General features: G+C 37.4%; 1 pseudogene; it reads right to left on the minus strand.

The window, feature by feature from the left end:
• Positions 1 to 25805, minus strand: part of LOC117796751 — a 119610-nt pseudogene that overhangs the window by 23794 nt on the left and 70011 nt on the right.

The raw sequence follows: 25805 nt of genomic DNA on the forward strand, positions 1-25805 counted from the left end.
GTAATGTAATGTAATGTAATATAGTATAAATTTAATATCTCCCATGTAGCATTGTGCAAGGATGGTATATTATATATATACATATATAAAATTATATATATAATATATTATATATTAATATAATTATATATAATATAAATATTTATATATTTATATATCATATGTTTAATATACTATATGATATATTCTCTATATGGAGAGAACATATTTATATATGACATTTAATATATACTCTGTATTATAGATATAATCAGATAGTTCAGTAATTAATTAAAAAATATTTATTAAGCTTTTATACTATATGTTAGATTCTATTCCAGAAGATAGAAATGCAACTGTAGTACAAGACAGAAAAGGGCCTTCCTTCTCTGGAGCATATGGTTAAGATATGGAGATGGAAAATAAGCAATTAAATAAATAAGATGATTTCAGACTGTGATAGATATTGCACAGACAACAAAACATGATAATGTAAAAAGAGAGACTCAGGTGGAGGTAGGACAATTTCAGACTGGGTGGTCAGGAAAGGCATTGGAGATGCGATCTAAATAATATAGAGAAGTTTGGCATATGGGCATCTGGGGACAGACTGCTGCTATTGTGAGGGAGGACAGCAAGTACAAAATTCAGAAATCAGGTATGAGCGAGGTGTGTGTGAAAGCAGGAAAGGCAAGTTTGACTGGTGTCCAGCGAGTGAGGGGAAGAATAATGCAAGATGAAGTCTTGGAATTTCTCTGGTGCAAGGGTCTGAAGGCCTGGGTTTCCATTCTTACTGCAGTTAAACGGGGAAGAGATGTTATCTGTTAAAGATCTCAGGAAAGAATTGGAGGGCTGCAGAAGGGAAATAGGCATCAGTTATGAGGCCAGTTCAGTCATCCAGGTGACTTGGACTAAGGTATTGTTTGAGTAGGTAGGAGTGGACGGATTAAGGATGTGTCTGTACCTGTGGGAGACAGGGAGGGAGATCAAGAATATGCTTTACCCGGGATGCTGCAGGGTTGAGCAGCACCAACAGAAACAGAGTTAAAGTGGTCAGAACATCAGTGGAGAACGATCCGCGATCCCTCTGTTCTGAGACAGAGGCTGAATTTCAGCCGCTGCTGCTCTGACTCTCAGAAGAGGCATAGCAAACCGCCAGGGAAAGCCGCCAGAGAACAAAAGCCCGGAAATACCGGCTCACAGGGTGCCCATCCCCATCCCCCCTCGCAAGGGACACAGAGACTCTACCCAAACAGGGTTTTCTGAGTACCTGCAGGCAGGCCCCTCCCCCAGAAGGCAGGCTGAAAAATCAAGAAGCCCACAACCCGGAGCGCCTGAGTGGCGCAGTCACCAAGCACCTGTCTTCGGATTAGGGTGTGATCACAACGCTCCGTAAGGAGTCCTTCATCGGGCTTCTCCACCGGGAACCTGCTTCTTCCTCTCCCACTCCTCTGCTTGGGTTCCCTTTCTTGCTGACTGTCTCTCTCTCTCTCAAATAAATAAATAAACTCTTTAAGGAAGAAGCCCACATCCCTAAGATCTCTATAAAACAAGGGCGCACGGCCTGGGTCCCAGTCAACACTTGGGCTCTGGACAACCCTGCAATCTCTCTTCATCAGAATGACGAGAAGGAGAAGTCCCCCCCAGCAAAGAAAAGATAATGAGTCTGTGGCCTCTGCCACAGAATTGGCCTCGGCCACAGAATTAATACATATGGATGTATCCCAATTATCAGAAATGGAATTCAGAGCAACAATGGTCAAGATGATGAGTAAACTTGAAAAAAGCATCAGAGAAAGCGTTGCTGAGAATATAGAATCCCTAAGGGCAGAAATGAGAGCGAATCTGACAGAAATTAAAAATTCTATGAGCCAAATGCAGTCAAAACTAGAGGCTCTGACGGCCAGGGTCACCGAGGCAGAGGAACGCGTTAGCGAATTGGAGGATGGGTTAGTAGAAGAAAAAACGAAAATAGAAGCTGGTCTTAAAAAAATCCACGCCCACGAATGTAGATTACGGGAGATTACTGACTCTATGAAACGATCCAATGTCAGAATCATCGGCATCCCTGAAGGGGTGGAGAAAAACAGAGGTCTAGAAGAGATATTTGAACAAATTGTAGCTGAAAACTTCCCTAATCTAGCAAGGGAAACAAGCATTCGTGTCCAAGAGGCAGAGAGGACCCCATCCAAGCTCAACCAGGACAAACCTACGCCACGGCATGTCATAGTGCAATTCGCAAATATTAGATCCAAGGATACAGTATTGAAAGCGGCCAGGGCAAAGAAATTTCTCACGTACCAAGGCAAAGGTATCAGGATTACGTCAGACCTGTCTACAGAGACCTGGAATGAGAGAAAGGCTTGGGGGGGCATTTTTAAAGCTCTTTCAGAGAAAAACATGCAGCCAAGGATCCTTTATCCAGCAAAGCTGTCATTCAGAATTGATGGAGAAATAAAGACGTTCCAAAATCGCCAATCATTAACCAATTTCGTAACCACGAAACCAGCCCTACAGGAGATATTAAGGGGGGCTCTATAAAGGTAAAAAGGCCCCAAGAGTGATACAGAGCAGCAAGTCACAACCGATACAAAGACTTTAAAGAGAAATGGCATCATTAAAATCATATCTGTCAATAATCTCTATCAATCTAAATGGCTTAAACTCTCCCATAAAACGCCACAGGGTTGCAGATTGGATAAAAAGACATGACCCATCCATTTGCTGTCTACAAGAGACTCATTTTGAACCCAAAGATGCATTCAGACTTAGAGTAAGGGGATGGAGTACCATCTTCCACGCAAATGGACCTCAAAAGAAAGCTGGAGTAGCAATTCTCATATCAGATAGACTGGATTTTAAACTAGAGGCCATAGAGAGAGATACAGAAGGGCACTATATTATTCTTAAAGGAAGTATTCAACAAGTGGATATGACAATTATTAATATATATGCCCCCAACAGGGGAGCAGCAAGATACACAAGCCAACTCTTAACCAAAATAAAGAGACATATAGATAAGAACACAGTAATAGTAGGGGACCTCAACACCCCACTATCAGAAATAGACAGAACACCCTGGCAAAAACTAAGCAAAGAATCAAAGGCTTTGAATGCCATACTCGACGAGTTGGACCTCATAGATATATATAGAACACTACACCCCAGAACCAAAGAATACTCATTCTATTCAAATGCCCATGGAACATTCTCAAGAATAGATCATGCTCTGGGACACAAAACAGGTCTCAGCCAATACCAAAAGATTGAAATTATCCCCTGCATATTCTCAGACCACAACGCTCTGAAATTGGAACTCAACCACAAGGAAAAACCTGGAAGAAACTCAAACACTTGGAGGCTAAGAACCATCCTGCTCAAGAATGACTCGATAAACCAGGAAATCAAAAAACAAATTAAACAATTTATGGAGACCAACGAGAATGAATACACAACGGTCCAAAACCTATGGGATACTGCAAAGGCAGTCCTAAGGGGGAAATACATAGCCATCCAAGCCTCACTCAAAAGAATAGAAAAATCTAAAATGCAGTTTCTATATTCTCACCTCAAGAAACTGGAACAGCAACAGAGGGACAGGCCTAACCCACTGACAAGGAAGGAGTTGACCAAGATTAGAGCAGAAATCAATGAATTAGAGACCAGAACCACAGTAGAGCAGATCAACAGGACTAGAAGCTGGTTCTTTGAGAGAATCCATAAAATTGATAGACCACTGGCAAAACTTGTCCAAAAACAAAGAGAAAGGACTGAGATTATTAAAATTATGACTGAAAAGGGAGAGGTCACGACCAGCACCATTGAAATTGCAAGGATTATTAGAAACTTTTATCAACAGCTATATGCCAAAAAACTAAACAATCTGGAAGAGATGGAGGCCTTCCTGGAAACCTATAAACTACCAAGACTGAAACAGGAAGAAATAGATTTCTTAAATAGGCCAATTAACTATGAAGAAATTGAGTCAGTGATAAACAACCTTCCAAATAATAAAACTCCAGGCCCAGACGGTTTTCCTGGGGAATTCTACCAAACATTCAAAGAAGAAATAATACCTATTCTCCTAAAGCTATTTCAAAAAATAGAAACAGAAGGAAAGCTACCAAACTCATTCTATGAGGCTAATATTACCTTGATCCCCAAACCAGGCAAAGACCCCCTCAAAAAGGAGAATTACAGACCGATTTCTCTAATGAATATGGATGCCAAAATCCTCAACAAGATCCTTGCTAATAGAATCCAACAGTACATTAAAAGGATTATCCATCATGACCAAGTGGGATTCATACCTGGGATGCAAGCATGGTTCAACACTCGCAAATCAATCAATGTGATACATCATATCAACAAGAAAAGACTCAAGAACCATATGATCCTCTCAATTGATGCAGAAAAAGCATTTGACAAAATACAGCATCCTTTCCTGATTAAAACCCTTCAGAGTGTAGGAATAGAGGGTACATTTCTCAATCTCATAAAAGCCATCTATGAAAAGCCTACTGCAAGCATTATTCTCAATGGGGAAAAGCTGGAAGCCTTTCCCTTAAGATCAGGAACACGACAAGGATGCCCACTCTCGCCACTATTATTCAACATAGTACTAGAAGTCCTTGCAACAGCAATCAGAAGACAAAAAGGGATCAAAGGTATCCAAATCGGCAAAGAAGAAGTCAAACTGTCTCTCTTTGCAGATGACATGATACTCTATATGGAAAACCCAAAGGAATCCACTCCCAAACTATTAGAAGTTATAGAACAATTCAGTAAGGTGGCAGGATACAAAATCAATGCCCAGAAATCAGTTGCATTTCTATACACGAATAACGAGACTGAAGAAAGAGAAATTAGGGAATCCATCCCATTTACAATAACACCAAAAACCATGCGTTACCTTGGAATTAACTTAACCAGAGACGTAAAGGACCTATATGCTAGAAACTATAGATCACTTTTGAAAGATATTGAGGAAGACATAAAAAGATGGAAAAATATTCCATGCTCATGGATTGGAAGAATTAACATAGTTAAAATGTCCATACTACCCAGAGCAATCTACACTTTCAATGCTATCCCGATCAAAATACCGAGGACATTTTTCAAAGAACTGGAACAAATAGTCCTTAAATTTGTATGGAACCAGAAAAGGCCCCGAATCTCCAAGGAACTGTTGAAAAGGAAAAACAAAGCTGGGGGCATCACAATGCCGGATTTCGAGCTGTACTACAAAGCTGTGATCACAAAGACAGCATGGTACTGGCACAAAAACAGACACATCGACCAATGGAACAGAATAGAGAACCCAGAAATGGACCCTCGGCTCTTTGGGCAACTAATCTTTGATAAAGCAGGAAAAAACATCCGGTGGAAAAAAGACAGTCTCTTCAATAAATGGTGCTGGGAAAATTGGACAGCTACATGCAAAAGAATGAAACTTGACCACTCTCTCACACCATACACAAAAATAAACTCCAAATGGATGAAAGACCTCAATGTGAGACAGGAATCCATCAAAATTCTAGAGGAGAACATAGGCAACAACTTCTATGACATCGGCCAGAGCAACCTTTTTCACGACACATCTCCAAAGGCAAGAGAAATAAAAGATAAAATGAACTTATGGGACTTTATCAGGATAAAGAGCTTCTGCACAGCCAAGGAAACAGTCAAAAAAACTAAGAGACAGCCCACGGAATGGGAGAATATATTTGCAAAGGACACCACAGATAAAGGACTGGTATCCAAGATCTACAAAGAACTTCTCAAACTCAATACACGAGAAACAAATAAACAAATCATAAAATGGGCAGAAGATATGAACAGACACTTTTCCAATGAAGACATACAAATGGCTAACAGACACATGAAAAAATGTTCAAAATCATTAGCCATCAGGGAAATTCAAATCAAAACCACACTGAGATACCACCTTACGCCAGTTAGAATGGCAAAGATAGACAAGGCAAGAAACAACAATTGTTGGAGAGGATGTGGAGAAAGGGGATCCCTCCTACATTGTTGGTGGGAATGCAAGTTGGTACAGCCACTCTGGAAAACAGTGTGGAGGTCCCTTAAAAAGTTAAAAATTGAACTACCCTATGACCCAGCCATTGCACTACTGGGTGTTTACCCCAAAGATACAGACGTAGTAAAGAGAAGGGCCATATGCACCCCAATGTTCATAGCTGCATTGTCCACAATAGCCAAATCATGGAAGGAGCCGAGATGCCCTTCAACAGATGACTGGATTAAGAAGCTGTGGTCCATATATACAATGGAATATTACTCAGCTATCAGAAAGAACGAATTCTCAACATTTGCTGCAACATGGACGGCACTGGAGGAGATAATGCTAAGTGAAATAAGTCAAGCAGAGAAAGACAATTATCATATGATTTCTCTCATCTATGGAACATAAGAACTAGGATGATCGGTAGGGGAAGAAAGGGATAAAGAAAAGGGGGGTAATCAGAAGGGGGAATGAAACATGAGAGACTATGGACTATGAGAAACAAACTGAAGACTTCAGAGGGGGGGGGGTGGGGGAATGGGATAGACTGGTGATGGGTAGTAAGGAGGGCACGTATTGCATGGTGCACTGGGTGTTATACGCAACTAATGAAGCATAACTTTACATCGGAATCTGGGGATGTACTGTATGGTGATTAACATAATATAATAAAATAAAAAAAAATAAAAAAATAAAATCTTAACAACAACAACAACAACAAAAAAAAAGAATATGCTTTAGTTTACGACTTGATCTCCTAGACAAATGAGGATTCCCTTTTGCTGAGATGGAGCTGATTGGATCTTACTCACTTTGAGATACATTTATCCATCTAAGTGGAAATGATAAACAATTAGATATATAAATCTTTGACTCAGGACTAAAAATGTAATAATGAATGTAATCAGAATATGGGTAGTATTTAAAACCATGGGTCTGAATGAGATCATCTCGAAAGAATATGTAGACAGAGGAAAAAAAAAGAGAACAAAGTAACGAGCCTCAGAGGATCATGGTATTTCGAGATTGGGATTGAGCAGTAAAGAAGTCAGCAAAAGAAAGGGAAATAAAACAGCCAGTGAGATTGAAAGAAACTTGAAATGAAATGAGTCACAGAAAAGAGAACACCTCAAGAGGAAGGAAGTTGAATACTGCTGAGAGTTCAAGTCAGGTTAGGACATAAAATTGATTTGGCGAGACTGAGCTCACTGGTGACTGGAACAAGAGGGCCATCATTGGAGTAGTGGGGATGGAAATCTACTTGGACTTATTCTTCTCATTTCTAAAATATTTCTGCATAGAGAACCAGAATTGATCAAGTAAATGTCAAGAGCCCTCCTTCCCCTAAAAAAAGGGGAAAAATTCTTAATATCAAAGTATCCACTTTATTTGTCATTCAAAGTGGTGTTCGTTTACACCAAGTGTGTTCTAAATTGTTACACAGATTGTCGCTTTCTTTAATATTTTAGTTATGTCTTTCTGACGTGGTCATCTTGATAAGTTACGGATGATACTCTGGAACCTTAACGATTGGAAATGGGGAATCCCCTGTTCTCATCAGCAATATATTCAGGATGAGTTACTTCTGCAGATGGCAAAGCTTATCCTTTTTTATGTTGATTCTTATTTGCCTCAATTTCAGATGGTGACATTTGCTGAATTTATTCCCGAATTCTGATGAGCTTTCTATTTGTAGCATGTAGCCTGATTACAATGAAAATAAAGAATTCTCCACTTTTGGGGGTCCTAGTTTGGATGGAAAAGGCATTGAGTATTTTTTGAAACTTGCTCGGTATCACCTCTACTCCTGTCACCTTTCTCTCACGCTGTCTTTATATATGAAACAACAACCATAAGTTACCTCCCTCTCTGCAGCCCACATGTTCCTCAAAGCTGTTCCAGTGAGCTGTGTGTTCTTTCTCTGCCAAGTTTTCTGTCCCTTCCCGTGCTCCTGACATAATTCCTTTCTTCAGGATATTTTTAAAAAGGCATTAGAGGAAACAATAAATACTAGGTGTTATGAAGTAAGTTCTTTAGCTGTTGATGAAAGTAACTTCAGGTTAAATTTTCCATAATTAGTGACTGTCTTTTCTTTAACAAGAGAACTCTAAAGGACATTCACTTTTTTAATTGACCAAGTTGTGTGCCTCTAACTACTCCATGAAATTAAGTTGAAAATATAAGCAGTTATCAGAAATGCAGATTTCAATATTCTTTATATACTGTTTTCAACTTCTGCTAATTTCTTATAAAATAGAGTGAACAAGGAAGTCGATAAGTTTATATGTTAAAGAGTCTTTAGAACCATATTATAATAATTGAGTTATTTTAGTCTTCATTCAATAATATCTTTAGATAATGCATACACATTTTTACTCAAAGTCGTGTGTAGTTAAAAAATTTACAATACTGTATGGGAGAAAATAAAAATATTTAAAGCAAGCAACCCACATTTATGCTTAAAACATAAATTTTGGACAGCATTCTATATGCTGTACTCAGTAATGGTAGATTCAATTAAAGCTGTTATGCAGAAATCCAGTGGCAAAATATAATTGAGCTATGACTATGCAAACTTATTCATCTGAATAAATGTTTTCAATATTTATTTTAAACTAGAGAGGTAGGAGGTTTATGACCTAAGTTATGCCACTTTGAAGCCCATTGAGGCAAGGTCAGCTTCTGTCTACAGCCTTTTATACATTCCCTGACATAACAGCATATGTTATAAGCTCTTAATAATTCATAAGTACAATGATGCTGTGTGAGTAGTAGACTGAGTCAACATGAGATAGATCAGAGCATCCTCCAAAGCCTTACTATGAGCAATTTCCTTCTGTCCTGTGTTTACATTCCCTCAGTGTCAGAGTTGCAATGCTTTACTCACTGTAAAGGCCTCATAAATATATCTTGAATTAATTGATAATATGTTTAAAGAAGACTTTTGCAGTATTCCATAAGTCATAGGGTATTTTTATGCCTAGTTAAATTGAACAACCATTTAATTTTGCTTGTGTTTCTATATGATTAAATGACACAGAGATATGGTGATTTCTTTCCCAATACTCTAAAAGGCCGGATATTGGAAACTCAACAGCTCAGAACCTGAGGTTGTGAACTTTGCTGGGTCTATTACTATTTTTGTTCCTGTTTCCTCATTGATTAAATAAGGGTAAGAATTCTTTCCACATAGATGTTACAAAACAAATAAGTCCCTGTTAGAACTGGGGTGAATAGGGCCTGAAGGGTTATTTCTAGTCATGCAAGTGACTTTATTCTTTCCTTCATGCCTAGAAGATTTTTCTCAACTTTAGACTAACTTCCTCTTATGGGTTGATGACAGCTGGCTCACAGTGTCAAGAAACTTTTAGTTTTGCTGAGTTTCAGAGCAGACCCCTGATTCATGGTGGAAAACATAACCTCATTTCTATTTTCACTAAGTTCAATTCTCTTTAAAATTTATTGTCACTGAGAAATAATAGAACCTAGTAGTTGAAATGTCAGTCTCAAGGCTCCGATGCACATCTCTGTCATTTTTCTGGATATTTGGTCTTTGACAAGTCTCCAGACCTCTTTGAGCCTCTTCCTTGAAATAGAGGGAAAAAATAATATCCACTGCAAAAATTTGTTCTCAGGATTAAATGAGATAATGCAAGTAAAGCACTTAGTGTGATTTCTGGCACATGGAGCAATACTCAATAAATATCAGCCATTGGCTTTATTATAGATTTATTCAATAATATAAAATAAAATCTTAGCAATTTTAGCTACCATATTTAAGTAGAAAAACAATCAGTGAGGTTCTTTCTTTGATACCATCTGTTTCTCAGAGATTTTTAACAAGATTTACCATGGAGAATATCTGAGCCATGGTGTTGAGGGCAGAAAGGTGGTGAACTTTTTTTTTTTATTAAAAAAAAAGATAAGTGGGGGGATGCCCACAGCAGTGACCACCAAGCTCCAGTTTCTCCTGACCCAATAGCCAATGATGAAAGGATGACAGTACAGTTTGGGAAGATGCTTGGGAAGTGAGATTTAAGAGCTTGTAAGAAGTAGATGATCTAATTTAAAGGTAAAATAGAGATGAAATGCAGAACCACAGAGAAGATTCAAAATGAAAGAGGAGGAATGGTTCGTGAAAGTCCAGAACCAAGGGCAGAACAACATCAAAATGAGGAAGTGTGATCAAAACATGTAATTAAGTGAGCTTGACTGTATAGAGGGCAATCAGGAAAAAAAAATTTACAAAAAAAATCCTATTTCCCATATGGATCCCATGCTCTGGATTTTTTTTTTCCACCTTTTGTCAAAATCTTGGGCAGCCCCAGTAGACTTTCTGCCCTGCTTTAGTCATAAAATCCATTTCGGTAATTAAACATTTCCACCCAATGGATGCTTCCATCTTTTGTCCAACTTAAATGTTCTTTCTCCCACTGTTCTTGACTATTTCAGGCAAGATCTATAAGGGGGCATGGTGGGTTTCTTTCCTTCTTGTTTTCTCAGACTCTCCTCTACCCCATGCTTTTTTTGTTTGATTCCGTCCAAAGTTGGAATGAAAAAGAGGTAAAGAAAGGTCACCCTAGATGGATAGAGTTGTAATCTGGCTGTGTAACCTGAATGCACAGAAATCGGTCCATTCCTTTCATCTCTTCAGACTCTCCTCGGTGCAGGATATCTCTTAGAGCTCTTCTCTCTGAAGGTGGTTTGTGATTTTTCCCTCTGCTTGCTAACTTCCCAGGGACCACTCCAGGCTGGACTCATCCATCCCCTCCAGAGAGACTTCTAGGAAGAACTCCTTTTAAGATGGCACAATCCAGTTTCCTTCCATAGAGTCTATATCTGGTCCATGGGACATTAGCCTCTTTGCCCTGTCTTTAAGTGGCAGAGCAGCCAGTTCTCCATGTGGCCCTCCCTCTTTTTGATCTGTCATCAGAAAGAGACAGTTTTAGTCATAGCCTCTTGTTTTCAGAATAAACTGGCACGAGTCAGAGACTACTTCCCAAGCCTTCCAACTCTATGCATCACGTGTCAAGCCCCCCTCACTTAGCTTGAAGTGGGGGGACACCACCTTTCCTCTTCCCTGTTGTGGGAGTATGCAATGGGATATAATAGCACATTGAACAATTCTCCAAAGAAATTCTCACTCTCTATTTTCTCTCTCCCAATGAATGTTTTTTATTCTCCTATCTAGTTTGAAAATGGGTAGTAGGCTAGTTTTAGCAGAACTAATTTCATAATCTCTTCATACATCCTGTGTAGGTGGTCTAGCACCTTGGTTGAAAATGCAGGGCTATTCAGGGGCGCCTGGGTGGCACAGCGGTTAAGCGTCTGCCTTCGGCTCAGGGCGTGATCCCGGCGTTACGGGATCGAGCCCCCACGTCAGGCTCCTCTGCTGGGAGCCTGCTTCTTCCTCTCCCACTCCCCGCTTGTGTTCCCTCTCTCACTGACTGTCTCTATCTCTGTCAAATAAATAAATAAAATCTTTAAAATTAAAAAAAAAAAAAAAGAAGAAAATGCAGGGCTATTCGGGGGCGCCTGGGTGGCACAGCGGTTAAGCGTCTGCCTTCGGCTCAGGGCGTGATCCCGGAGTTATGGGATCGAGCCCCACATCAGGCTCCTTTGCTATGAGCCTGCTTCTTCCTCTCCCACTCCCCCTGCTTGCATTCCCTCTCTAGCTGGCTGTCTCTATCTCTGTCAAATAAATAAATAAAATCTTTAAAAAAAAAGAAAGAAAGAAAAGAAAATGCAGGGCTATTCGGATCCTCTTGTTTTGTTCTCAACAGCATCACACACCTCTTACACACTTCACATCCTCTCAACCATACCTGTTTCTACACCAGTGCACTGCTGCAAGCAGGGCTGCATGAGTTCCAAGAAACTTCATGCAGAACCAGGTTACCATTGTCTCAGCACAGACTGAAGCCAGGTCCTGGCCCTGCCTTATCAACACGGAGGTGTGAGAAACCAGGGACCCCATCATCACTCAGGCATGTGCAACTAAGAAGTGCAGGGGATTTGTTGCCCGGTAAGACAGAAGTCAGTGGGAGATGGTAGACAAATTCTTTTCCCTTCTTCATCTTCCCCCACTTAAGACAGACTATCCTGAGATGCAGTTCATCCAACTTAGAGAACAATTTTTTTAAAAAAGATTTTATTTATTTATTTTAGAGGAAAAGAGAGAGCACAAGTGGTGGGGAGGGGCAGAGGGAAAGAGAGAAGCAGACTCCCCGCTGAGCAGGCAGCCTGACGTGGGGCTTGATCCCAGGACCCTGAGATCATGATCTGAGCCAAAGGTAGACATTTAACCAACTGAGCCACCCAGGCGCCCCAGCTTAGAGGACAATTTGAAAGGTGAAACAATCAGTTGAATTTAGCAATGGCCAGCTTTATCATGCATCCTTGCACTGGCTCTTTCTTATTCCCTGCTTTGCTGCCCTTTTCCTCACCCCAGTACCCTAATAAGGAAATACTACAAACATCCTCAGCCTGTGGTTCTGCTTTCTGGGGAACCCAGACTAGGCCCATGGCCTTCAAAACCTCTGCTGAAGTCCTGAGAAGCAGAAGAATTGCGTTTAATATCCTGGTGTGCGTGCTTTCTGGGTTAGGTGGAGTCATATCTATTTCTTAAGGAAGAATAGACATGTTGTGGGAGAAGATTTAAGTTAATGTACAGAGGCTTAGGATGAACAAGTCTTCTCTGGTCTTGACTGAAGTTATGGGAAGTCCAGAGAGATGAGGTTTAAGAAATTAAAGAAAGGTAAGTAGCCTGCTGAAATGGTATTTTGATGTTAAGTGTGGGTTTGAAATCATGACCTGAGCCAAAATCAAGAGTCCATTGCTTAACTGATTGAGCCACCCAGACACTCCTTTATATACTCTTTTTAAAAAAGCTTCTGACGTCTAAGTGATACGGTACAATAAAACATATAAGCAAAACAATGTTTAACAAAGTAAATGAAAAGTTAAAGCTTAATTGTAATAATTTAGAGATGACTGGCTATATCAGGGAACTATATATTTTTTAACATTAACGTCTAATCACTTGTATGTCTCCATAGTAAATCTTAGGTAAACTGTTAATGGTTCAGACTGTCAAGGATTAGATTGTCTTTTGCACTTAAACAATATGGGTTTTTTTTCTCGTGGATTTAAATATATACCTACCTACACACACACACACACACACACACACACACACTCACACACACGATTTACCATTTATTTCTTGGAAGTAAGATTCAGGCACATACTCTTTCTAAAGGTTTATGCTATTAGTCAGGTTTGAGCCCATGCTTCACTTAAAATTAATTTTAGTTCTTTAATCAGATATTTCTGCCCAAACCTACTACTCAAAGCCCTATTCTCTTTAGATTAGGAAGAATGGAAACACATTTTACCTCCGTATGGCCTATAACGATGTAACTTTGATTTTCAAGACCAACACAGCATTCCTTGAATGATGTTCAATTAGAAAAAAACTGATGTGAAAATAGTTGTTCTTGGGACAGGCAACAATTACAGGGAATAGTATATTGTAGATCAGGAATCATGGTGAATACTTTGCCAATTCAGGCTTCTAGGAAAATGATTATCACATTTTGCAAATGAAAATGCCTCAATTTACAGTGGGCATAATTTTTTTTTTTAATTTTCTAGCAAACATTCAGAAATTCAGCTGTTTTCAAAGAACCAATTTTCTCACTAAACATTTTTCTAATTTGTGAAAAAGAATTACTAACTGAGACTTGCCTGACTATATAGTAGTAATCATAGACCACACAAGCATAGTTTTTACAAGGCCAAATTTACAAAAGAATGCTGTTGCCTGAGGTTATCAGAAGGAAAATAGGTGGCTATTTATTAAGTTGTAATGATGAAAAATAAAAGTGGCCAGTTGTTCTGGATTTCACTGGAATAACTACACTTATCTATGACTCATGATCTTTTTTACCGAAATATTTAATGAGATTTTCAGTGTTATAAATTAAGACATAGATGGGTGAAAACAGACCAACTCTGCCTTGACTACAACCCCATATGCTATAGGCAGAGAGAGTTATTCATTTCCACTGAAACGCACGGAAGCTCAACCATAAATCTAACACACATTGCATGTCTTTATAGGTGCAAATTGATAATTGGACATCAAAACAATAATGTTATCCCATTGCAGAGGTGCAAATTAGCAGTCAGATTACAGATACCAGCAAGGGAGAAGACAAAGGGAAAGGAGCACATGATAGAAATTTCTATTGTTGCCGTCTGCCAGAAAGCCTATATTTCAAAAAGGAGACACCATAGAAAAAAGCAGAAGACATTCTAAGGATTACATTTTCTATGACTGCTCTCTATGGAAAGCATGTTTTTTGTCTGTACTGTGTGAACTGAATCTATATCTCAACTCTCCATTTTAAATGGCCCCAAATAACTACAAAAAATTTAAAAAAAATGGAAAGGATAATGTAGTGATAATACCGTGTAAGCACTTATAGTAAACCCTTCACAATGAACTGCTCTCTCTTTTCCTCTAAAATAAATCGAAGTATTAGCTTTGATAATTGCTGCAAGAGCAGATGCCTATTTTGGAAATAAGTTTTAAAAGTTGTGATGCCCTCATGTAGTGTTTACATTTCGAGAATGCATTCAGCAAGAGTGCTTTGGTAGCTTTATGCTGATGCGTTAGAAATTCCACAGGAAACTTAGAAGACTTGTGGTCCAGTCTCATTATGACAGAATTGGTCTTTTTGTTAAATTATATATACAAGTAAAACATGAAGATATGGAAGAAAGGAAAAATATATTGGACCCATCTAGAAGAAAAAAAAAAGATGACTAACTCTTATACCAACAGGAAGAGGCTGAGCATTACCAGAAAAACAACTATAAAGACACCGTAAATCAAACAGCATAGAGTTTAGAACATCAAAAACTCAGAAATTTTCATCTATTATTAATTATGATAAAAAATTCTATCTCAGAATATTTTACACAGCAACTGTTGCAAAGAAAATCTACATCTTCCTGAGCTGAAGAAAGTTGGAAATAAGAACTAAGGCTCTAAGCTTCCAATGAAATTGGATGGCCGTTAATAAAATATTTCAATGTCTTTGTACATTTTTCTTTCAATTAAAAAGCCACATTTTAAAAGGAAGACAATTTATTATTTCAATTGCATTTAAATTTTTAATAGGACTACAATTAGAATAGCCCTATATAATGTGGGAATTTAGTGTGAATTTCTAAAAAATTATTTTTGCAGTTAAATTGTATTTTTTCATCTATGTTACATGTAAGTGTACCTATGTTAGAGATTCTTTAAAAACTTTAGAATAAGTTGATATTATAGGCTTTATTCTGACTTGAAGATGAAAGACCTTTATTAACCTCTCTATTAACCTTTTTATTAACCTTTTAAGTAAGCTTCTTATTAGCCAATGTAGGCAATAGCGGAGTAGGCTTCCTCACACTACCTTCAATGGTCTTGGAGGAGCTAATTAGTAGATGGAGTGCAGCACAGCTAGACTTTTCTTTATCTGTATCCCTTCCACACCAACAGACTTTCTATCCACAGAACAGCTGTATTCTAATTAACATGATAACCTCATCTTTCCTGTATCCACATCTGTATCAGATTTTTCTGGTAATGGAATGATGAAGGAGCATAGATCAGGGCCAATCTCAAAAATCTAGGAAAATCCTTCAATCTTTGCTTTGGCTACAAAGCCCTATGTGGAGTTGAGTTTCCTTATGGGATGTAGATTTGCTATTAGAAGGGGAATATATATGTATGTATGTATATACATGCATACAGTGTGTGTGTATTCTCTTTTTTCTATAGGAGTATAGATCTGTTACAATATAAGTAGTTTTGCCAAGAATTCAATGAATGTGATTCTCCTAGTTACAAAATCAGTAGCACCAGGGATTCTAGATGTACTAAGTTTATAATAAATGGTTGTTAATGGGGCACCTGGGTGGCATAGTCGGTGGGGCATCTGACTCTTGGTTTCGGCTCAAGTTGTAATCTTGGTGTCATGAGATTAAGCCCTGCATCAGCTCTGTGCTCAGTGTGGAGTCTGCTTGAGATTCTCTTTCCCTCTCCCTCTGCCCCTCCCACTTATGCTCTCTCTCAAATAAATAAATAAAAATTTAAAAAATGGTTGTTAACTGGAGGGTAAAATCTTAATACTCCGACTCAGAGCATAGTTGATGAGGAACCCTATAAACTAGAGCTCCCCTGGGTTGACCCCATTGTGTTGGGAAAAATCACTAAACTTCCTGAATTCACAATTTCCTCATTTATAAACAGTGATACTAATAATATTAATAGCTACGTAGCTCAACTTTTCAGTTTCAATGACTTTCAGGTAAAACTGAGATAAGATTTACTTCATAGGGTTGCTGAAAGAATTAATGAACAGTGTCTAATATAGTGTAGAAAAGTCTTAGACATTCAATAAATTATAATTTTATTAAAGTTCCTACAAATAGTTAAAAAGTACTTAAATTGTTAACACTACATTTTTAATATATATTTCCTATACTTGGCAAGATCGCTACCCTTTTTAAAATTGCTGTCTGCAGATTTTATCATGGAAGAATAATGATACCCAAGAGAATATTGTCTTCCTAATAAATTAGTGGAATTAAATTTAAAACTGAACTTTACTAAGCAAAAAATGATTGTGGAATACAGGTGGAACTGTCTAACCTTTAATAATAGCAGAGGGCATAGTCATTTAACAATGTATTATTATCAATCCTAATAAACATCCATATCAGGATGTAAAAATTTTATTATAACAATTTATCCATACTGTGGAAATTATAATAAAAAGCTAGAGAAATCTATTTTAACTTTACCAGATCAACTATGTAAATGGCTCGATATTAAGTTTAATGTTACCAGTAAAATGTGAAGCAAATATGATACAAAATAATTTGTTAAAATTGAAAGAAGAGAAATAAGGACAATAGTAAAACTTACAAAGAAGAGAAAAGATGTTCTGGGAGTATTTTTCAATTGTGTCACCATTTAAGATTTAAGCTTCATAAAAATATAGGGACATGTTCAGAGGTGTACTGGATTTAGGTCTTGGATTCATGTGATCTCAATGGGCACAATAAAATGGAATGCAGATAAACAGGGGCTTTTGGGAAAGTCCTGATAAATAGTGCTTCATCCTACTGAGTTTGATGAGTAATACTGTATGTGTGTATATATGTAGATGTATATGTATTCTATAATTAGAATAGCCATATACAGGGACACCTGGGTGGCTCAGTTGGTTGAGTGGCTGACTCTTGATTTAGGCTCCAGTCATGAACTCGGGGTCATGGGATTGAGAACTGTGACAGGCTCCATGCTAAGTGTGCAGTCTGCTTGAGATTCTCTCTCCCTCTCGCCCTGTTTGTGCTCTGTAAGTATGTAAGTAAGCAAGTAAATAAATAAATAAATCATAAAAAAAGAATAGCTACATACATGTGGGTATTTACATATATATAGACTCTGTAGTTGGAAAAAATGTTAAATTTATCACAGTACAATTTGCAGATAAAAATCTAGCCTGTTTGAGGGAAATTTATTACTCCCAGTTATCATCTCAGTTAAGAGATGAGCAGTGAATAGAATCTCCTCAAAGTTGGTCTAACATGACCCTTAAGGCAATAGTAGTTACCCTCATGGACTAATTTTAGGTGTTAACCAACTCAGATGTAATGAGCAGCCACGTCTGGCAATCCACTGGCCCAGAGCTTGAGGAATTGTAATTTTTTAGATGACTTTCTGAATTATGATACGCACTTACATATAAGGATAATGCCTTGTCGCATATAACACTTCCAATGTTTAATACATATTTTTGTCCATTATCTTATTTAACCTTGTAACAATCTGGTGTATAGGGAAAATAAGTATCATCGACTTCACTTTACAGAGAAGGAAATCAACGTGTCCACAGATTGAGGGACTCGCTAAAAATAAGAGACCTAGAATTTCAGTTAGAGTTGAGTCCCCCTTCCAGGCAACTCCTAATTGTACAGACAGACACTGATCAAACTTGTTTTAATCTTAGCATTTGTAGCTCAGTTGCACGTAGGTTTTTATTTTTGTAAATTGGTGTGATTCAGTTTATTAAATGACTGAAATACAAGATTTGCAATTTATTCGTTCAGCTTTTCATTCATCTGTCTTAGGACATAAAAATACTCTGCGGGGCTGTTAAAATAAAATTTCAACACTAACACTTTGCTTCAATTTATTTTTCATTGGGTTTACTCCTCAAGCATTCTTTCACCCAATTCTTTCTTTTCTTGTGTAGTTAGAACATTCATTTCACCCTTTTGTTAACATATTTATCTCTCTGCTGAGATGGCATCTTCCTTCAGGGCAGGGGTTATATTTAGGCCTCTTCGTGCACATTAAATGAATGTGTGGAACAAGACAGTAGCTAGTGCTTACTGTGGGCCAGTCAACTGTACTTAGAACTTCTAAATATGTTATTTCACCTGATCATCAAAACAACTCTTTGAGGTAACTACAATGATTAAATCCATTTACAGCTAAGTCAACTGACACATAAGAAGGCTCTCTTCCTTGCCCAAGATCAGTTATAGACAAAGCTATAACACAAAACCAAGCAGTCTGACTCTGGGTCCTTCGATGGTTGAATCAAGGGTAATAATCAGAATACCTAATGCTTTTGTAATGCTACTATGCCAGGTACTCTTCTAAGCACTTTGCATATATCAACTCATTTTTTCCAAATATGTCCACATTTAAGTGGTCAACATCTTCAAGTGTTATTGAGGCATCATTTTCTCCAATAAGATTAATATGCTTGCAACTTCTGCAACATCTTCATCCATAATATTGAGTGAGCAGCACTGCCAGTGGGCTCTCAGGAGTATTCCTGGACCATTCCTATACCAGGATGGCTAGCAGTGACTTAGATATACAGGAAAGCACTTGGGAACACTATACACATATTCTAGTATCTCCAACTCAACTTTCCCTTAGTCAGATCCTCAAAATTTCTGAAGCCACTCCAAAGCTACTCAAAGGATGAGAAAGATGTATAAAGTATGTGATTGGAATAGAAAGAAGATAGCAGTCTTAACCAATTGATGCTAAACAAATAATAATTTTGCAAGTTTTACATATGATAAAGCGAACACATTTCTAGGGTTCTTTTCAAGGCCCTGAAGGGTCCAATGCAAGTGAGAGGTCTTAAAGCTCAAAAGTCATCTTCATGGTAATTTTGCATCATACTTTTAGTCAGATGGACTTTTCTCTCTCATGTTTCTTCCTTGTGTTCTCTTATGTACCTTCTATAATAAGTAATAATTTTTAAATATATTTTGCTTATTTACTTGTGTAGCCACCCTTAACATCCTGCATTCTGTTTTTATCTTAGAATATTTAATCGATTAATTAATTAAGGTATAATTAATTTATTGATTAATTGGGTACTTATTTAATTATTTAATTGAAGTATAGTTCAATAATCAGAACTGGGGTTCTTCATATTCTCCCTGCTTGGTATATAGACATAAATCTTTGGGATGCCTTAACTTTGCCGGTGGATGAAGGTTATTAGAAGGACATGAAGTCATCTAATGTAGTATCTCTTATGCCTGGTGGCAGGATCATACACTACCAGATAAGGAGTTTTTGGTTTTGTTTTTCGGCTAATAATTTGGTGCTGTAAAACACAAGATACCAAAAGATGCATCAGTATGGTTTCATGGATTACAGGTTGCTATTGTAAGGAGAGCTGGACCAGACAAACTAGGAGTAGATGGGTAGACACCATAGTCTGGGGAAGGACTTTATTGCTGTCTCTAAAGTTTACCTCTTAGAGCTGTGCTGGAGATCCTTATGCTGTGGATGAATATCTGGCAGTCAGTATTTTACTTTAAAAATTCATAAGCTATATTGATTTTTGTTATCACTATTGTTTATTTTCTTAACCCAAGAGGACCAAAGCCAATGGAGGGTGACCTAGAACTGGAAAAATTTACTAACTATTCAATTATAGCACTTAATCCACTTCTTTCTGCATCTCAAACTAAGCTGTGAATTCTCTGATAGGAAATGTGTCTTGTCAATCTTTGAATTGTTCCCCACCCCACCATCACCTCTTCATTCTACACTATCCCAGTGCTTAGAACTTTGATACATTTTATCCACCTTGAAATTTGTGTCTAATGAATGGATCAATGAAGAAGTAAATGACTGAATAAATATCTCAGTTCTTCTTGAGATAATTTTTATTTATGGCTAATCTCATCCATTCTATGCTTATTATTTTAGCTAGGAAATTATATTGAAAAATTACAGTCTCATAACAAATATTCAAAAATTTAATTTACTAGTTTCTATATATCAAAATTTTAGAATCTTCTTTGCCTCCTCTCACTTATAATTCCTATAAATTAGGTAGGAAAGAAAAAAGGAAATCTTAATGAAGCAAATGAGTCAAATACGAGCTGCTTCTTCCCAAGTAAGGAGATGCTAGTACTGACTGTTGGCTGAGGACATGTCCTTCAGTGGTTTTGTGAGTTGAGGCTAATCTATTTACTTCCTAAATTTCCTTCTTTTAGTACCTGTGGGTTCAGAAGGTGAACGACTTGGCAGGAGGTACCATTTGTGGCCATGGAATAGAGTGAAGTTGTTAAGGGGACCAGGATAGAAATAAGCCCCAAATATCCAAACCAATGGAATTTACTAGGCAAAAATTAATAACAAAAAAGCTATCTGAGGGCCTAAAATATATTTGATTTCTATGTGCATAATATCTCTAACTCATTGAGATTCCATAGAGGTAGGGACTTTTTTGTGATGGCTCATGTTGTGGAGTTGCAGGTGAAGGCAAACACATATCACGTGTGATGTAAGAACAAAGCAAGCTTTATCAAGCAAACTTAAAGGCAGGTGCTTGGCTGAATGTTATGTGAAACCCCATGCTCTCTGCATTGTACCAAGAAGAGTACAGGGACTAGATACAAGCTGGATGCACTGCAGAAAGTGTTCTAGGAGAGAGACTCCCTCCAAACCTTGCCACTCTATTTTTAGAGAATATCTGACAATGGGGACTTTTGTGAATATGAAAGCAGCCTTATAAAGGGTGGGGGAAGCAGGCTGAACTTAGGTGCCAACTACCCAGTGAAGGTGCATATCACTGTTAATATCCCCAAATCCTTCATTCATGTGAGGTAGGAGCACCGGGTCATAAAGTGGATGCAGGATGGTCTTAGGACAGTGCTTGCCACTGGATAAACAGTACTGTTAATTGGATAAATACATAATTGAAAATTACTATTATTAAAGTTGACTACAAAGTTTTCATGAGCATGAAATTGCCGAGATGCTGAAAGGCCAAACATAAAACATAAAATAGGGGCGCCTGAGTGGCTCAGTCAGTTAAGCATTTGCCTTCAGCTCAGGTCATGATCCCAGAGTCTTGGGATCAAGACCCAAATTGGGCTCCTTGCTCAGCGGGAAAGCTGCTTCTCCCTCTGCCTGCTGCTCCCCCTGCTTGTGCTCTCAATCTCTCTCTCTAACAAATAAATAAATAAAATCTTAAAAAAAAAAAAAAAACCCTACAAATAGGTGGTAGCCAGGAAGACTAATGCTGGAGCAGCGAACAGAAGAAGCAGGAGCTGCAATGAGATATAAAACACAAAGGACGGGGCGGGGGCGGGCAAATGGAGAGAAAACATATGAGAGTGAAAAGAGAAAGTCAAAGTTTGGCCTGAAGCAGGAGAGAGGCTTGTAAAGTTAGTTTCAAAGTACTGTTTGGATGAAAAAAGAAATTACAGCAGACAACATACATATTAATGAAGCTGAAACAATATTGAACAACAACCCATTATCATTACCTAGATTAGAAGAAAAGACAAGATTAACACCTCAGACATCACTAGGATAGAATAAGAATCAGGTTTATCAACAAGCTCTCACCTTCCTCCCACTTTCTTCATCTTTCCTAGAAAGGCTGAGAAAAAGACGTTCAAGAAAATTAACTCTGAAAAACTGTAGCTGTAGTTATAAATTTTGGTAATTGCAGTGAAATGAGTAAGAGCATTAGCTTAGGGTAAGGGATAAAATGTGTGTAAAATCTCAACGAAGTACTTAAACGCTTCTAGAAAACCAGAAAGCAGGACCATGAATGGGTAAAGAGTGAGGAAGAATGAAGGAATTGGGGAGGAAAAGGACTGTGATCTTTATTTATTCCTCTTCTAAAAGAAAGAGGAAAGGGCCAGATATTTAACATTCTTTTACTGAAACCGGAATGCTTAGTCTTCATTCCTTTCTGTGCCTTTTCTGCAAATCTCTTAAATATTTTGTGATAAGCCTAAAGAACAGAGATTATACTTTCTTCAAATAACTATATTCAGCCATCTCAAATTGCTATTTCCTTATAGTGCAGTCAAATTTAAATCTTCCCTTACTACAGATATTATTGGACAAAAATAAATTCCAGAGGGAAAGACAGTACTCCAGAAGGAGAAGAGTCAGTAGAACCAGAGCAGAGCCAGGTGAACTGTCCCAACTAAGCTCAGCCCAGATCAATTGATTGCTAACTCATCTGCAGAAAAGGGACTGCGCTGGACCCCATCACAAGAACCCAGCAGAGAGGCCCACGTAGATCAGCTGAGCCCAGCCACCATGCAGATGAATGAGCTACACTGGTGCCTTTTGGTATGTTCCATTGATTTTGTTGTTATGACCTAATTTATCTGGTACGATACTAAGCTATTTCAAGTGTTTATGTCAGTTTAAACTCTCACCAGCAATGCATGAATGAATGCTCTCATTGCTCTAAATTCTTGACAACTTTATCACTGTCAATCTGTTTAATTTTAGGCACTTTGGTTTGTAATATGTTTTTTTTGGGTTGTATTTTCTATCTTCCTGACCACAAAAGAGAACCTTTTCATACCTCGATGGCGATTTTGAGATCCTATTTTTGGTGAAGCATTGTTCAAGTCTCTTGCCCATTTTTCTATTGGATTTTTTGGTGTTCTTATTGGTTTGTTGAAATTCTTTGTTTTTTAAAGATTTTATTCATTTATTTGAGAGAGAGAGAGAATGAGTGGGGGCGGGGGTGGGGGGCAAAGGGAGAGGGAGAGGGAGAAGCAGGCTCCCGCTGAGCAGGGCTCAATCCCAAGACCCTGGGAGCATGACCTGAGCCGAAGGCAGATGCTTAACCGACTGAGCCATCCAGGTGCCCTGGTTTGTTGAAATTCTTCATATATTCTAGACCTAAGGCTGTTTTAAGTTGTGTTATAAATATCTTCCATTCTGTGGTTTGCTTTTTCACTCTTGATTTGTGTCTTTTTGTGACCAAAAGTTCTGCTCTTACTGTAACCTAATTTAATGATCTTTTTGTTTATGGTTAGTATTTTTTAGAATTATTTTATTACAGTGAGGGAATAATGGTATTTCTCTGTATTATCTTCAAGAAATTTTTTTTCCTTTTATATTTAGGTCTATGATGCACCTGGATTTCATTTTTGCATGTAATTTGAGTGGGAGTTGACATTCAGGATTTTTTGCCCATTTGCTTTTCCCTTTTAATAAATCAGTTGATCATATATGCATAGGTCTATAATCTGTTCCATTGATTTGTCTATTCTTGTACTAATATCCTATTGTCTTAATTACTTTAGCTTTAAATTGATAGCTAACAGAAGTTCTTCCACTAGTTTTTATTTTTCCATAATGTCTAATTAATCTTGGTTCCTTCAATTCACATACATGTGAGAATCAACTTGTCAAATTACACACACACACATACACACACACAAAACCATCTTGAGATTTTTATTGGAATTGCATCAGATCTACAGACCAAAAGTCTTCTACTCCATGAATATTTATTTAAGTTTTCTTAGATTTTTCTCAATAGTATTTTCTAAAGTTCTACATGAGGATTTTGTTCGTCTTTTATTAGATTTATTCCTAGATATTTTACTTTGTGGAAGTTATTGTAAGTGGATTGTTAAGAAGCATTAGTTTCTAACTATCTTTAGTTCAGTGATCTTATTAAGCTAACACGTTATTTTAAAAAATTATCTATAGGTTTTACTCAATTTTCTTTGTGTTTGATCATTCCATCTGAAAAGTAATAAAACAATTTTTCCCATTATAATCTTTATATATATATATATATTCTTTTCACAGAATTAAAAACCTTGTTTAGCTGTTGTTATTTTGATAGGGATTGCATTAAATTTGTAGATAGCTTCAGGTAGTATAGGCCTTTTTTTTTTTTTAATTTGAGAGAGACAGAGGGAGAACATGTGCATGGGTGTGCAAGTAGAGACGAAGGACAGAAGGAGAGGGAGAGAGAGAATCCTAAGCAGGCACAGAGCCTGACACAGGGCTCAATTGCACAACCTGAGCCAAAATCAAGAGCTGGACACATAACCGACTGAGCATCCCAGGTACCCCGTGGTAGTATAGACCTTTTAACAATGTTCATTCTTCTAGTCCATGAGCATGGAATGTCATTCCATTTCTTTGTGTCATCTTCAATTCCTTTCATCAATGTTTTCTAGTTTTCAGAGTACAGGTCCTTCACCTCTTTCATTAAGTTTATTCCTAGGTATTTTGTAATTTTTGGTACAGTTATAAATGGGACTGTTTTCTTAATTTCCCTTTCTACTCCTTCATTATTAATGTATAGAAATGCAGTAGATTTCTGTACGTTGATTTTGTATCCTGTAACTTTACTGAATTCATTTATTATTCTTAGTAGTTTTTTGGTCGAGACTTTAGGAGTTTCTATATAGAGTTTCACGTCATCTGCAAATAATGAGTTTTACTTCCTCCTTACCAATTTGGATGCCTTTTATTTCTTTTTCTTTTTGATTGCTGTGGCTAGGACTTCCAGTACTGCATTGAATAAAATTGGTAATAGTGGACATCCTTATCTTGTTGCTGAACTTAGGGGAAAAGCTCTCAGTATGATGTTAACTGTGGGTTTTTCATATAAGGCCTTTATTATGTCGAGGTATGATCCCACTAAACCTACTTTGTTGAGCATTTTTATGATGAATGGATGTTGTACTTTGTCAAATGACTTTTCTGCATCTATTGAAATGATTATATGGTTTTTATCCTTTCTCTTATTGGTGTGATGTATCGTGTTGATTGATTTGCAAATATTGAATTACCCTTGCATCCCTGGAATAAATCCCACTTGATCATGGTGAATATTTTTAATGTATTGTTAGATTTGATTTGCTAATATCTTGTTGAAGATTTTTGCATCTAATATCATCAGAGATATTGGCCTTTCTTTTTTTGTGTGTGGTGTTTTTATTTGGTTTCAGTATCGGGGTAATGCTGGCCTCATAGAATGAATTTGGAAGTTTTCCTTCCTCTCTTATTATTTTTTTTTTGAAAAGTTTGAGAAGATTAAGTATTAACTCCTCTTTACATATTTGGTAGAATTCACCTGTGAAGCTGTCTGGTCCTGAACTTTTTGTTCATTGGGAGTTTTTGATTACTGATTCAATTTCATTGCTGCTAATTGGTCTGTTTTTTATTTCTTCCTGCTTCAACTTTGGTAAGTTATATGTTTCTAGGAGTTTATCCATTTCTTCTAGGTTGTCCAGTTTGTTGGCATATACTTTTTCATAATATTCTCTTGCAATCATTTATATTTTTGTACTATTGGTTGTTATTTCTCCTCTTTCATGTTATTTTTGCCTTTATACATTGTTATATTTCTTTGCTAGTATTTTGTTTAGTGTTGCTCCTGAATGAGATTGGACTATAATTTTC

The sequence above is a fragment of the Ailuropoda melanoleuca genome, chromosome 16 (assembly GCF_002007445.2).
Source record: "Ailuropoda melanoleuca isolate Jingjing chromosome 16, ASM200744v2, whole genome shotgun sequence".
Lineage (NCBI taxonomy): Eukaryota > Metazoa > Chordata > Mammalia > Carnivora > Ursidae > Ailuropoda > Ailuropoda melanoleuca.